Consider the following 15,561-nt stretch of genomic DNA (forward strand, 5'->3'; position numbering starts at 1 on the left):
ACCTTCAGGGGAGGAGAGGGAGGGGAACCAGTGAATGTAGAACTGAACCCAGCCAGAGTCAGCACCTTCAGGGGAGGAGAGGCGAACCGGAGAGTGTAGAACTGAACCCAGCCAGAGTCAGCACCTTCAGGGGAGGAGAGGGAGAGGAACCAGTGAGTGTAGAACTGAACCCAGCCAGAGTCAGCACCTTCAGGGGAGGAGAGGGAGGGGAACCAGTGAGTGTAGAACTGAACCCAGCCAGAGTCAGCACCTTCAGGGGAGGAGAGGCGAACCGGAGAGTGTAGAACTGAACCCAGCCAGAGTCAGCACCTTCAGGGGAGGAGAGGGAGAGGAACCAGTGAGTGTAGAACTGAACCCAGCCAGAGTCAGCACCTTCAGGGGAGGAGAGGGAGGGGAACCAGTGAGTGTAGAACCGAACCCAGCCAGAGTCAGCACCTTCAGGGAGGAGAGAGAGGGGAACCAGTGAGTGTAGAACTGAACCCAGCCAGAGTCAGCACCTTCAGGGGAGGAGAGGCGAACCGGAGAGTGTAGAACTGAACCCAGCCAGAGTCAGCACCTTCAGGGGAGGAGAGGGAGAGGAACCAGTGAGTGTAGAACTGAACCCAGCCAGAGTCAGCACCTTCAGGGGAGGAGAGGGAGGGGAACCAGTGAGTGTAGAACTGAAGCCAGCCAGAGTCAGCACCTTCAGGGGAGGAGAGGGAGGAGAACCAGTGAGTGTAGAACTGAACCCAGCCAGAGTCAGCACCTTCAGGGCAGGAGAGAGACGGGAACCAGTGAATATAGAACTGAACCCATCAGCGTTGAGGGAGAAAACTGGGAATGGAGGACAAACTGTTGGGTAATATGCGATGGGTTTGGATTTCAGCACAGGGAGGAGGGAGAGTCTGTGTAACTGAGATTTACAGCTGTGGCGGAACAAGGGAGTAAAAAATGTTCCCTAGAAACTAGAATTGCCTGTTCTGATTTTCTATCCTGTACTTACACTGATGACTTTTATAAACTCCTTTTACAGGGTACAGATGTAGAGGATTTACAAATTGGAAACCCATACCAAACATCAGGTTAAAATCTCACAGAGTCACTCAATTCATCAGGAGCTGAATATCATCGGCCTTTGAATATAGAAGGGGAAATGTTTGACTGTTCTGTCTGTGGGAAAAGATTTCAAACATCAGTGTGACTGGAAAAGCACCGAGACACACACACCCAAGTGAGAGTGTTCCAGTGCACTGACTGTGGAAAGAGCTTTAACCAGTTACACAGCCTGAAAAAACATTGCACCATTCACAGCGGGGAGAAACTGTACACGTGTTCAGTGTGTGGACGAGGCTTCAACTGATCATTCACCCTGGAGCAGCACAAGGACACCCTCACCACGGAGAAACCGTGGAAATGTGGGGACTGTGGGAAGGGATTCAAGTACCCGTCCAAGCTGGAAACTCATCGACGCAGTCACACTGGGGAGCGGCCGTTCACCTGCTCTGAGTGTGGGAAGGGATTCAATCAGTCATCCACACTGCTGATACACCAGCAAGTTCACACTGGAGAGAGACCATTCACCTGCTCCAAGTGTGGGAAGGGATTCAATCAGTCATCCACACTGCTGATACACCAGCGAGTTCACACTGGAGAGAGGCCGTTCACCTGCTCTGTGTGTGGAAAGGAATTCATTCAATCATCCAACCTGCGGACACACCAGCGAGTTCACACTGGGGAGAGGCCATTCACCTGCTCCGTGTGTGGGAAGCGATTCAATCAGTCATCCCACCTGCTGACACACCAGCGAGTTCACACTGGGGAGAGGCCGTTCACCTGCTCCGTGTGTGGGAAGGGATTCACTCAGCCATCCAGCATGCTGAAACACCAGCGAGTTCACATGTGATTGTAGGGGTTGGATTCTGCTGTTATTGCTGCTGTTAATCACATCCAGGACTTAACCATGATCATTCTGATAGTTGGGGTTTGTTTCTGCTGATGTTAGTAACCCCTATAACTTGGCTGGTGTTTAATATTCTGGATATATAGCTGATTGTGTTCTCAGGGCTGCAGTGTCCCTTTAAGTCTGTGATCGTTTCCCTTAATTCAGGGACTCTCATCTGAAATTATCTTACAATAAAATGATTAACTTTTACTTCAACTTAAATTGATCTTTGGTACAAAATCTACAATTCAGTGTTTGAAAGGTTCAGCTGATTAACATCTCTAATTAGAAAGTTCTGATTAATCCTCGCTGTCATTTCTTACTGAAAGAAGGGGAATGGGAATTGGTAGAGAATAGAGAGTCCCCAAATGTTGCCCCTCCCGTCTGGTACAGCAATCCCCTCGACACAGAAATGGAAACATGTCCAACCTAAGTAACAGCTGAGATTAATCTTTCTGGGCCTGTGCGGTTGGTTTATATCAGACAGGAGGAGATTGGTTTCAGTGACTGTGGGGTTGGTTTAAATCAGACAGGAGGAGATTGGTTTCAGTGACGGGTCGGTTTATGTCAGACAGGAGGAGATTGGTGTCACTGACTGTAGGGTTGGTTTAAATCAGACAGGAGGAGATTGGTGTCAGTGACTGTGGGGTTGGTTTATATCAGACAGGAGGAGATTGGTGTCAGTGACTGTGGGGTTGGTTTATATCAGACAGGAGGAGATTGGTGTCACTGACTGTAGGGTTGGTTTAAATCAGACAGGAGGAGATTGGTGTCAGTGACTGTGGGGTTGAATTATATCAGACAGGAGGAGCTTGGTGACAGTGATTGGGGTTGGTTTATATCAGACAGGAGGAGATTAGTGTCAGTGACTGTGGGGTTGGTTTATATCAGACAGGAGGAGATTGGTGTCAGTGACTGTGGCTGGTTTATATCAGACAGGAGGAGATTGGTGTCAGTGACTGTGGGGCTGGTTTATATCAGACAGGAGGAGATTGGTGTCAGTGACTGTGGGGTTGGTTTATATCAGACAGGAGGAGATTGGTGTCAGTGACTGTGGGGTTGGTTTATATCAGACAGGAGGAGATTGGTGTCAGTGTCTGTGGGCTTGGTTTATATCAGACAGGAGGAGATTGGTGTCATTGACTGTGGTGCTGGTTTATATCAGACAGGAGGAGATTAGTGTCAGTGACTGTGGGGTTGGTTTATATCAGACAGGAGGAGATTGGTGTCAGTGACTGTGGCTGGTTTATATCAGACAGGAGGAGATTGGTGTCACTGACTGTAGGGTTGGTTTAAATCAGACAGGAGGAGATTGGTGTCAGTGACTGTGGTGCTGGTTTATATCAGACAGGAGGAGATTGGTGTCAGTGACTGTGGTGCTGGTTTATATCAGACAGGAGGAGATTGGTGTCAGTGACTGTGGGGTTGGTTTATATCAGACAGGAGGAGATTGGTGTCAGTGACTGTGGGGTTGGTTTATATCAGACAGGAGGAGATTGGTGTCATAGAATCGTAGCAGTTTACGACACAGAAGGAACCCGTTAATTCCAGCGTGTCTGTGCCGGCCGAAAAAGAGCGCTCCAGCCGAATCCCACTTTCCAGCTCTTGGTCCGTAGCCCTGGAGGTTACGGCACTTCAAGTGCAGATCCAAGCACTTTTTAAAATGCGCTGAGGGTTTCTGCCTCTACCACCCTCTGGAGGTTATGCGAGAAATGTGCCTTGGGACGTTTTACTACATTGAAGGTGCTATGTAAATACAAGTTGTTTTTGTTGTTGTTGTATAAGGCACTAGTTAGGCCACAGCTAGAGTACTGCGTACAGTTCTGGTCACCACATTACAGGAAAGATGTGATTGCACTAGAGAGGGTGCAGAGGAGATTTACGAGGATGTTGCCGGGAGTAGATAATTTTAGCTATGAGGGAAGACTGGATAGGCTGGGGTTGTTTTCTTTGGAACAGAGGAGGCTGAGGTGAGATTTAACTGAGGTGTATAAAATTATGAGGGCCTGGATAGAGTGGATAGGAAGGACCTATTTCCCTTAGCAGAGGGGTCAATAACCAGGGGGTATAGATTTAAAGTAATTGGTAGAAGGATTAGAGGGGATTTGAGAATTATTTCACACAGAGGGTGGTGGGGGTCTGAACTCACTACCTGAATGTGCTTGGATCTGCACGTGAAGTGCGGTAACCTACAGGGCTACGGACCAAGAACTGGAAAGTGGGATGAGGCTGGAGAGCTCTTTGTCGACCGGCACAGACACGATGGGCTGAATGGCCTCCATCTGTGCTGTAACTTTCCATGATTCTGTGGTAGTTGAAATCCCCGACTATTACTGTCCTATTATTTTTGGACTTCTCAGAAATTTGCCTACACATTTCCTTTTCTATCTCCTTCTGATTGTTTGGGGGTCTAGCATACACCCCCAGCATTGTGGTTGCCCCATTTTCGTTCTTCAGTTCAATGCATATGACCTCATTTGATGATCCTACTAACATCCCTCCTCACTGCTGCAATAACACCTCAGCTTATCTGCCTCATGCACTGGACTCCTTGTATTGAAGTATATGCCATTAAGCACTGCCAAACTCCTTTGTTGTCTATTTTCAAGCCTTTGCTTCCTCTGTCTTCCAAACTCACTCACTAATTTTCTGCCTTCCATTTCCAGCTTTGCTTCTCTCCATTCTGAATCCACTCTCAGGTTCCCATCCCCCTGCCAGGCTAGTATAAACCTTCCCAACAGCACGAGTAAACCCCAGCGAGGATACTGGTCCCGACCCTGTTGAGGTGTGGTCCATCCGGCTTCTACAGGTCACACCTCCCCCAGAAACAGTCCCAATGCCTCAGGAATCTATTGCCCTCCCTCCTGCACCATCTCTCCAGCCATGCATTCACCTGCTCTGTCCTCCTATTTCTGTACTGACTAGCGCGTAGCACCGGGAGTGATCCAGAAATGACTACCTTTGAGGTACCATTTATTAACCTCTTTCCTAGTTCCCTAAAATTTGCCTGCAGGACCTCATCCCTCTTTCTACCCATGTCATTGGTAACGATATGGACCATGACCTCTGGCTGTTCATCTTTGCCCCTCAGAATGTCTCACAGCCGCTCAGTGATATCCTTGACCCTGGCATCCTGGGGTCACGTCACTGGCCGCAGAAACGCCTGTCTGTTCCCTAACTATTGAAATTCCAATCAATATTACTTTCCCGGCCTTCCTCACCGCGCCCCCCCCCCCCCACCCACCCCTCAGCCTCCCCGGAACAGATCAGCCACTCATGGTGCCATGAACTTAGCTCTGGCTGTACTCCCTCGACAAACCATCGCCCTCACCAGTATCCAGTTAGAGAGCGAGATGCATGCAGGGGTCTCCTGCACTACCTGCCTGGTCCTTCTTTTCTCTCTGGCAGTCGCTCATTCCCTCTCTGCTCCGCCACTCTTCAGCTGTGGGTTGACCACCTCCCGAAACGTGCTCTCCACGAAGCTCTCAGCCTCGCGGATGCACTGCAGTGACGCCAGCTGCTACTCAAGCTCCGAACCTGGAGCTCGAACTGGAGATCCGAACATGGAGCTTGACCTCCTCCAGCTCATGAACCTACTGCAAATGTGGTTGTCCAGACACGAGAAGCATGTTTCCCCAAACCACAGGGTTTCATCTGTTTAAAGCCACAACAGAAAGGTCCAGTTTTCTCCTGGAGTTTGAGAGAAATCAGCTTTCAAAATGATGCAGAGTTTCAGCCGAATGACAGCAATCTCCCCATGTCTGATATAAACCAACCCCAGTCACTGACACCAATCTCCTCCTGTCTGATATAAACCAAGCCCCCAGTCACTGACACCAATCTCCTCCTGTCTGATATAAACCAAGCCCAGTCACTGACACCAATCTCCTCCTGTCTGATATAAACCAACCCCAGTCACTGACACCAATCTCCTCCAGTCTGATATAAATCAACCCCACAGTCACTGACACCAATCTCCTCCTGTCTGATATAAACCAACCCCACAGGCACTGACACCAATCTCCTCCTGTCTGATATAAACCAACCACACAGTCACTGACACCAATCTCCTCCTGTCTGATATAAACCAACCCCACAGTCACTGACACCAATCTCCTCCTGTCTGATATAAACCAACCCCACAGTCACTGACACCAATCTCCTCCTGTCTGATATAAACCAACCCCACAGGCACTGACACCAATCTCCTCCTGTCTGATATAAACCAACCCCAGTCACTGACACCAATCTCCTCCTGTCTGAGAAAAACCAACCCCACAGTCACTGACACTAATCTCCTCCTGTCTGATATAAACCAACCCCACAGGCACTGACACCAATCTCCCCATGTCTGATATAAACCAACCCCAGTCACTGACACCAATCTCCTCCTGTCTGATATAAACCAACCCCACAGTCACTGACACCAATCTCCTCCTGTCTGATATAAACCAACCCCACAGTCACTGACACCAATCTCCTCCTGTCTGATATAAACCAACCCCACAGTCACTGACACCAATCTCCTCCTGTCTGATATAAACCAACCCCAAAGTCACTGACACCAATCTCCTCCTGTCTGATATAAACCAGCCCCACAGTCACTGACACCATTCTCCTCCTCTCTGATATAAACCAACCCCACAGTCACTGACACCAATCTCCTCCTGTCTGATATAAACCAACCCGTCACTGACACCAATCTCCTCCTGTCTGATATAAACCAGCCCCACAGTGACTGACACCAATCTCCTCCTCTCTGATATAAACCAACCCCACAGTGACTGACACCAATCTCCTCCTCTCTGATATAAACCAACCCGAGTCACTGACACCAATCTCCTCCTGTCTGATATAAACCAACCCCACAGTGACTGACACCAATCTCCTCCTGTCTGATATAAACCAACCCCACAATGACTGACACCAATCTCCTCCTCTCTGATATAAAACAACCCCACAGTCACTGACACCAATCTCCTCCTGTCTGATATAAGCCAACCCCACAGTCACTGACACCAATCTCCTCCCATCTGATATAAACGAGCCCCACAGTCACTGACACCAATCTCCTCCTGTCTGATATAAACCAGACCCACAGTCACTGACACCAATCTCCTCCTGTCTGATATAAACCAACCCCACAGTCACTGACACCAATCTCCTCCTGTCTGATATAATCCAACCCCACAGTCACTGACACCAATCTCCTCCTGCCTGATATAAACCAGCCCGTCACTGACACCAATCTCCTGTCTGATATAAACCAGCCCCACAGTCACTGACACCAACCTCCTCCTGTCTGATATAAACCAATCCCAGTCACTGACACCAATCTCCTCCTGTCTGATATAAACGAGCCCCACAGTCACTGACACCGATCTCCTCCTGTCTGATATAAACCAATCCCACAGTCACTGACACCAATCTCCTCCTGTCTGATATAAACCAACCCCAGTCACTGACACCAATCTCCTCCTGTCTGATATAAACCAACCCCACAGTCACTGACACCAATCTCCTCCTGTCTGGTATAAACCAGCCTCACAGTCACTGACACCAATCTCCTCCTGTCTGAAATAAACCAACCCCACAGTCACTGACACCAATCTCCTCCTGTCTGATATAAACCAACCCCACAGTCACTGACACCAATCTCCTCCTGTCTGATATAAACCAGCCTCACAGTCACTGACACCAATCTCCTCCTGTCTGATATAAACCAACCCCAGTCACTGACACCAATCTCCTCCTGTCTGATATAAACCAACCCCAGTCACTGACACCAATCTCCTCCTGTCTGATATAAACCAGCCTCACAGTCACTGACACCAATCTCCTCCTGTCTGATATAAACCAACCCCACAGTCACTGACACCAATCTCCTCCTGTCTGATATAAACCAACCACACAGTCCCTGACACCAATCTCCTCCTGTCTGATATAAACCATCCCCACAGTTACTGTCACCAATCTCCTCCTGTCAGATATAAACCAACCACACAGTCACTGACACCAATCTCCTCCTGCCTGATGTAAACCAGCCCGTCACTGACACCAATCTCCTCCTGTCTGATATAAACCAACCCCACAGTCACTGACACCAATCTCCTCCTGTCTGATATAAACCAACCCCACAGTCACTGACACCAATCTCTTCCTGTCTGATATAAACAAACCCCAGTCACTGACACCAATCTCTTCCTGTCTGATATAAACAAACCCCAGTCACTGACAGCAACCTCCTCCTGTCTGATATAAACCAACCCCACAGTCACTGACACCATTCTCCTCCTGTCTGATATAAACCAACCCCACAGTCACTGACACCATTCTCCTCCTGTCTGATATAAACCAACCCCACAGTCACTGACACCATTCTCCTCCTGTCTGATATAAACCAACCCCACAGTCACTGACACCAATCTCCTCCTGTCTGATATAAACCAACCCCACAGTCACTGACACCATTCTCCTCCTGTCTGATATAAACCAACCCCACGGTCACTGACACCAATCTCCTCCTGTCTGATATAAACAAACCCCAGTCACTGACAGCAACCTCCTCCTGTCTGATATAAACCAACCCCACAGTCACTGACACCATTCTCCTCCTCTCTGATATAAACCAGACCCACAGTCACTGACACCAATCTCCTCCTGTCTGATATAAACCAACCCCACAGTCACTGATACCAATCTCCGCCTGTCTGATATAATCCAGCCCCACAGTCACTGACACCAATCTCCTCCTGTCTGATATAAACCAGCCCCACAGTCACTGACACCAATCTCCTCCTGTCTGATATAATCCAACCCCACAGTCACTGACACCAATCTCCTCCTGTCTGATATAAACCAGCCCCACAGTCACTGACACCAATCTCCTCCTGTCTGATATAATCCAACCCCACAGTCACTGACACCAATCTCCTCCTGTCTGATATAAACCAGCCCCACAGTCACTGACACCAATCTCCTCCTGTCTGATATAAACCAACCCCACAGTCACTGACACCAATCTCCTCCTGTCTGATATAAACCAGCCCCACAGTCACTGACACCAATCTCCTCCTGTCTGATATAAACCAGCCCCACAGTCACTGACACCAATCTCTTCCTGCCTGATATAAACCAGCCCGTCACTGACACCAATCTCCTCCTGTCTGATATAAACCAACCCCACAGTCACTGACACCAATCTCCTCCTGTCTGATATAAACCAACCCCAGTCACTGACACCAATCTCCTCCTGTCTGATATAAACCAGCCCCACAGTCACTGACACCAATCTCCTCCTGTCTGATATAAACCAACCCGACAGTCACTAACACCAATTTCCTCCTGTCTGATATAAACCAGCCCCACAGTCACTGACACCAATCTCCTCCTGTCTGATATAATCGGCAGCATGGTGGCATAGTGGTTAGCACTGTTGCCTCACAGCGCCAGGGACCCGGTTTCGAATCTGGCCTCGGGTGACTGTCTGTGTGGAGTTTGCACATTCTCCCCGTGTTTGCGTGGGTTTCCTCCGGGTGCTCCGGTTTCCTCCCACAGTCCAAAGATGTGCGGGTTAGGTTGATTGGCTATGATAAATTAACCCTTAGTGTTAGAGGGATTAAATACGTGGGGTTACAGGGATATGGTGGGATATGTGTTGGTGTAGGGGTCACGGGGATCGGGTGGGATATGTGTCGGTGCAGGCTCGATGGGCCGAAATGGCCTCTATCTGCACTGTGGGGTTTCTGTGATTCTGTGAACCCCACAGTCACTGACACCAATCTCCTCCTGTCTGATATAAACCAACCCCACAGTGACTGACACCAATCTCCTCCTGTCTGATATAAACCAACCCCACAATGACTGACACCAATCTCCTCCTCTCTGATATAAACCAACCCCACAGTCACTGACACCAATCTCCTCCTGTCTGATATAAACCAACCCCACAGTCACTGACACCAATCTCCTCCCATCTGATATAAACGAGCCCCACAGTCACTGACACCAATCTCCTCCTGTCTGATATAAACCAGACCCACAGTCACTGACACCAATCTCCTCCTGTCTGATATAAACCAACCCCACAGTCACTGACACCAATCTCCTCCTGTCTGATATAATCCAACCCCACAGTCACTGACACCAATCTCCTCCTGCCTGATATAAACCAACCCCACAGTGACTGACACCAATCTCCTCCTCTCTGATATAAACCAACCCGAGTCACTGACACCAATCTCCTCCTGTCTGATATAAACCAACCCCACAGTGACTGACACCAATCTCCTCCTGTCTGATATAAACCAACCCCACAATGACTGACATCAATCTCCTCCTCTCTGATATAAACCAAACCCACAGTCACTGACACCAATCTCCTCCTGTCTGATATAAACCAACCCCACAGTCACTGACACCAATCTCCTCCCATCTGATATAAACGAGCCCCACAGTCACTGACACCAATCTCCTCCTGTCTGATATAAACCAGACCCACAGTCACTGACACCAATCTCCTCCTGTCTGATATAAACCAACCCCACAGTCACTGACACCAATCTCCTCCTGTCTGATATAATCCAACCCCACAGTCACTGACACCAATCTCCTCCTGCCTGATATAAACCAGCCCGTCACTGACACCAATCTCCTCCTGTCTGATATAAACCAGCCCCACAGTCACTGACACCAACCTCCTCCTGTCTGATATAAACCAATCCCAGTCACTGACACCAATCTCCTCCTGTCTGATATAAACGAGCCCCACAGTCACTGACACCGATCTCCTCCTGTCTGATATAAACCAACCCCACAGTCACTGACACCAATCTCCTCCTGTCTGGTATAAACCAGCCTCACAGTCACTGACACCAATCTCCTCCTGTCTGAAATAAACCAACCCCACAGTCACTGACACCAATCTCCTCCTGTCTGATATAAACCAACCCCACAGTCACTGACACCAATCTCCTCCTGTCTGATATAAACCAGCCTCACAGTCACTGACACCAATCTCCTCCTGTCTGATATAAACCAACCCCAGTCACTGACACCAATCTCCTCCTGTCTGATATAAACCAACCCCAGTCACTGACACCAATCTCCTCCTGTCTGATATAAACCAACCCCAGTCACTGACACCAATCTCCTCCTGTCTGATATAAACCAACCCCAGTCACTGAGACCAACCTCCTCCTGTCTGATATAAACCAACCCCACAGTCACTGAGACCAACCTCCTCCTGTCTGATATAAACCAACCCCACAGTCACTGAGACCAACCTCCTCCTGTCTGATATAAACCAACCCCACAGGCACTGACACCAATCTCCTCCTGTCTGATATAAACCAGCCCCACAGTCACTGACACCAATCTCCTCCTGTCTGATATAAACCAACCCCACAGTCACTGACACCAATCTCCTCCTGTCTGATATAAACCAGCCTCACAGTCACTGACACCAATCTCCTCCTCTCTGATATAAACCAACCCCACAGTCACTGAGACCAACCTCCTCCTGTCTGATATAAACCAACCCCACAGGCATTGACACCAATCTCCTCCTGTCTGATATAAACAAACCCCAGTCACTGACACCAATCTCCTCCTGTCTGATATTAACCAACCCCAGTCACTGACACCAATCTCCTCCTGTCTGATATAAACCAACCCCACAGTCCCTGACACCAATCTCCTCCTGTCTGATATAAACCAACCCCACAGTTACTGTCACCAATCTCCTCCTGTCTGATATAAACCAACCCCAGTCACTGACACCAATCTCCTCCGGTCTGATATAAACCAACCCCACAGTCACTGACATCAATCTCCTCTTGTCTGATATAAACCAACCCCAGTCACTGACACCAATCTCCTCCTGTCTGACATAAACCGACCTGTCACTGACATCAATCTCCTCCTGTCTGACATAAACCGACCGCACAGGCCCAGAAAGATTAATCTCAGCTGTTACTTAGATTGGACATGTTTCCATTCCCATGTCGACGGGATTGCTGTACCAGACGGGAGGGGCAACATTTGGGGACTCTCGATTCTCCACCAATTCCCATTCCCCTTCTTTCAGTAAGAAATGACAGCGAGGATTAATCAGCACTTTCTAATTAGAGATGTTAATCAGCGGAACCTTTCAAACACTGAATTGTAGATTTTGTACCAAAGATCAATTTAAGTTGAAGTAAAAGTTAATCATTTTATTGTAAGATAACTTCAGATGAGAGTCCCTGAATTAAAGGGAACGATCACAGACTTAAAGGGACAATGCAGCCCTGAGAACACAATCAGCTATATATCCAGAATATTAAACACCAGCCAAGTTATAGGGGTTACTAACATCAGCAGAAACAAACTCCAACTATCAGAATGATCATGGTTAAGTCCTGGATGTGATTAACAGCAGCAACAACAGCAGAATCCAACCCCAGCAATCACATGTGAACTCGCTGGTGTTTCAGCATGCTGGATGGCTGAGTGAATCCCTTCCCACACACGGAGCAGGTGAACGGCCTCTCCCCAATGTGAACTCGCTGGTGTGTCCACAGGTTGGATGATTGAATGAATTCCTTCCCACACTCGGAGCAGGTGAACTGCCTCTCCCCAGTGTGAACTCGCTGGTGTATCAGCAGTGTGGATGACTGATTGAATCCCTTCCCACACTCGGAGCAGGTGAACAGTCGCTCTCCAGTGTGAACTCGCTGGTGTATCAGCAGTGTGGATGACTGATTGAATCCCTTCCCACACTCGGAGCAGGTGAACGGCCTCTCCCCGGTGTGACTGCATTGATGAGTTTCCAGCTTTGATAGGTACTTGAATCCCTTCCCACAGTCCCCACATTTTCACGGTTTCTCCATGGTGCGGGTATCCTTGTGCTGCTCCAGGGTGAACGATCAGTTGAAGCCTCGTCCACAAACTGAACACGTGTACGGTTTCTCCCCGCTGTGAATGGTGCGATGTTTTTCAGGCTGTGTAACTGGTTAAAGCTCTTTCCACAGTCAGTGCACTGGAACACTCTCACTCGGGTGTGGGTGTCTCGCTGCTTTTCCAGTCACACTGATGATTGAAATCTTTCCCCACAGACAGAACAGACAAACATTTCTCCTTCCACATTCAAAGGCCGATGATATTCATGTCCTGATGGATCGAGTGCCTCTCAGATCTTGATGTGACGTTTGGTTTGAGTTTCCCGTCTGTAAATCCTCCCCTTCTAATACCCTGTAAAAGGAGTTTAAAAAAGTAATCACTAAGTACAGGATAGAAAATCAGAACAGGCAATTCTAGTTTCTAGGGAACATTTTTTCCTCCCTTGTTCCGCTACAGCTGTAAATCTCAGTTACACAGACTCTCCCTCCTCCCTGTGCTGAAATCCAAAACCATTGCATATTGCCCAACAGTTTGTCCTCCATTCCCAGTTTTCTCCCTCGACGCTGATGGGTTCAGTTCTACACTCAGTGGTTCCCCTCCCTCTCCCTCCCCTGAAGGTGCTGACTCTGGCTGGGTTCGGTTCTACACTCACTGGTTCCCCTCCCTCTCCTCCCCTGAAAATGCTGACTCTGGCTGGGTTCAGTTCTACACTCACTGGTTCCCCTCCCTCTCCTCCCCTGAAGGTGCTGACTCTGGCTGGGTTCAGTTCTACACTCACTGGTTCCCCTCCCTCTCCTCCCCTGAAGGTGCTGACTCTGGCTGGGTTCAGTTCTACACTCACTGGCTCCCCTCCCTCTCCTTCCCTGAAGGTGCTGACTCTGGCTGGGTTCAGTTCTACACTCACTGGCTCCCCTCCCTCTCCTCCCTGAAGGTGCTGACTCTGGCTGGGTTCAGTTCTACACCCACTGGCTCCCCTCCCTCTCCTCCCCTGAAGGTGCTGACTCTGGCTGGGTTCAGTTCTACACTCACTGGTTCCAGTCCCTCTCCTCCCCTGAAGGTGCTGACTCTGGCTGGGTTCAGTTCTACACTCACTGGTTCCCCTCCCTCTCCTCCCCTGAAGGTGCTGACTCTGGCTGGGTTCAGTTCTACACTCACTGGTTCCCCTCCCTCTCCTCCCCTGAAGGTGCTGACTCTGGCTGGGTTCAGTTCTACACTCACTGGTTCCCCTCTCTCTCCTCCCCAGAAGGTGCTGACTCTGGCTGGGTTCAGTTCTTCACTTGTACAAAAGTAAAATACTGTGGCTGCTGGAAATCTGAAATAAAACAGATAATACTGGAAATACTCAGGGCAGCATCTGTGGAGAGAGAAACAGAGTTAACGTTTCAGGTCAATGACGTTTTATCAGAACTGTAAAATTTTAGCAATGTAACAAGTTTTAAGATGGACCTCGTAGACGAGGGAAGGATGGAAATTGGAAGTAAAGTTGATGAAGTTTTCCAGTTCAGGATGACAGCAGGAACCGACACTGATACAGTTATCAAGGTATCGGAGAGATGAGGGAGGGGACCCGAGTAGGACTGGAACAAAGAATGTTCCACATATCCCATGAACAAGCAGGCATAGCTAGGGCCCATGTGGGTTCCCATAGCAACGCCTTTATTTGGAGGAAATGAGTGGAGTCAAAGGAGAAGTTGTTCAATGTGAGAACAAGTTCAGCCAGGTGTTGGAGGGTGGTGGTGGATGGGGACTGGTCGGGCCTCTGTTCAAGGGAGAAGTGGAGGGCCCTCAGGCCATCCTGGTGGGGGATGGAGGTGTAGAGGGATTGTACGTCCATGGTGAAAAGGAGGAGTGAAAAGGGCCAGGAAACTGGTAAATGTTAAAGTGGCGGAGGGCGCTTACACCCTGGTCCACTCTTCAATCATCTCCAACACAGGAGCTCCTCGGGGCAGTGTCCTATTCCCAGCCATCTTCAGCTGCTTTATCAATGGCCTTCCCTTCACTATAGGGTCAGAAGTGGGAAAGTTCGCTGATGATTGCACACTGTTCAGTTCCATTTGCAACTCCTCAGATAATGAAGCAGTCCACGCCCGCAGGCAGCAAGACCGGGACGACATTCAGGCTTGGGCTGATAAGTGGCAAGAAACATTCGCGCTACACAAGTGCCAGGCAATGACTATCTCCAACAAGCGAGAATCTAACCACCACCCCTTGTCATTCAATGGCATTACCTTTGCCGAATCCCCCACCATCAACATCCTGGGGGTCACCATTGACCAGAAACTTAACTGGACCAGCCACATAAATACTGTGTCAACAAGAGCAGGTCAGAGGCTAGGTATTCTGTGGCTAGTGTCTCACCTCCTGACTCCCCAAAGCCTTTCCAAGACACAAGTCAGGAGTGTGATGGAATACTCTCCACTTGCCTGGATGAGTGCTGCTCCAACAGCACTCAAGACGCTCGACACAATCCAGGACAAAGCAGCCCGCTTGATTGGCATCCCATCCACCACCTTAAACATTCACTCCCTCCACTACCGGCGTACCGTGGCTGCAGCGTGTACCATCTACAAGATGCACTGCAGCAACTCACCAAGGCTTCTTCGGCAGCACCTCCCAAACCCGCGACTTCTACCACCTAGAAGGACAATCCTAAACTAGGGTCCTAAATCTAAACAAAGGAAACTACAAAGGTATGAGGAGTGAGTTGGCTATGATAGATTGGGGAGCTTCATTAAAAGGCATGGCGGTGGATAGGCAAT

General features: G+C 49.1%; 1 pseudogene; it reads left to right on the forward strand.

Annotated features, from left to right (window-relative positions):
• The first annotated feature begins 1,180 nt into the window (after nucleotides 1–1,180).
• LOC147118510 (uncharacterized) overlaps nucleotides 1,181–15,561 on the forward strand; it is an 89,525-nt pseudogene continuing 75,144 nt past the window's right edge.

The sequence above is a fragment of the Somniosus microcephalus genome, chromosome 4, assembly GCF_052327205.1.
Source record: "Somniosus microcephalus isolate GS21.2 chromosome 4, FLI_Smic_1.0, whole genome shotgun sequence".
Classification (NCBI taxonomy): Eukaryota; Metazoa; Chordata; class Chondrichthyes; order Squaliformes; family Somniosidae; genus Somniosus; species Somniosus microcephalus.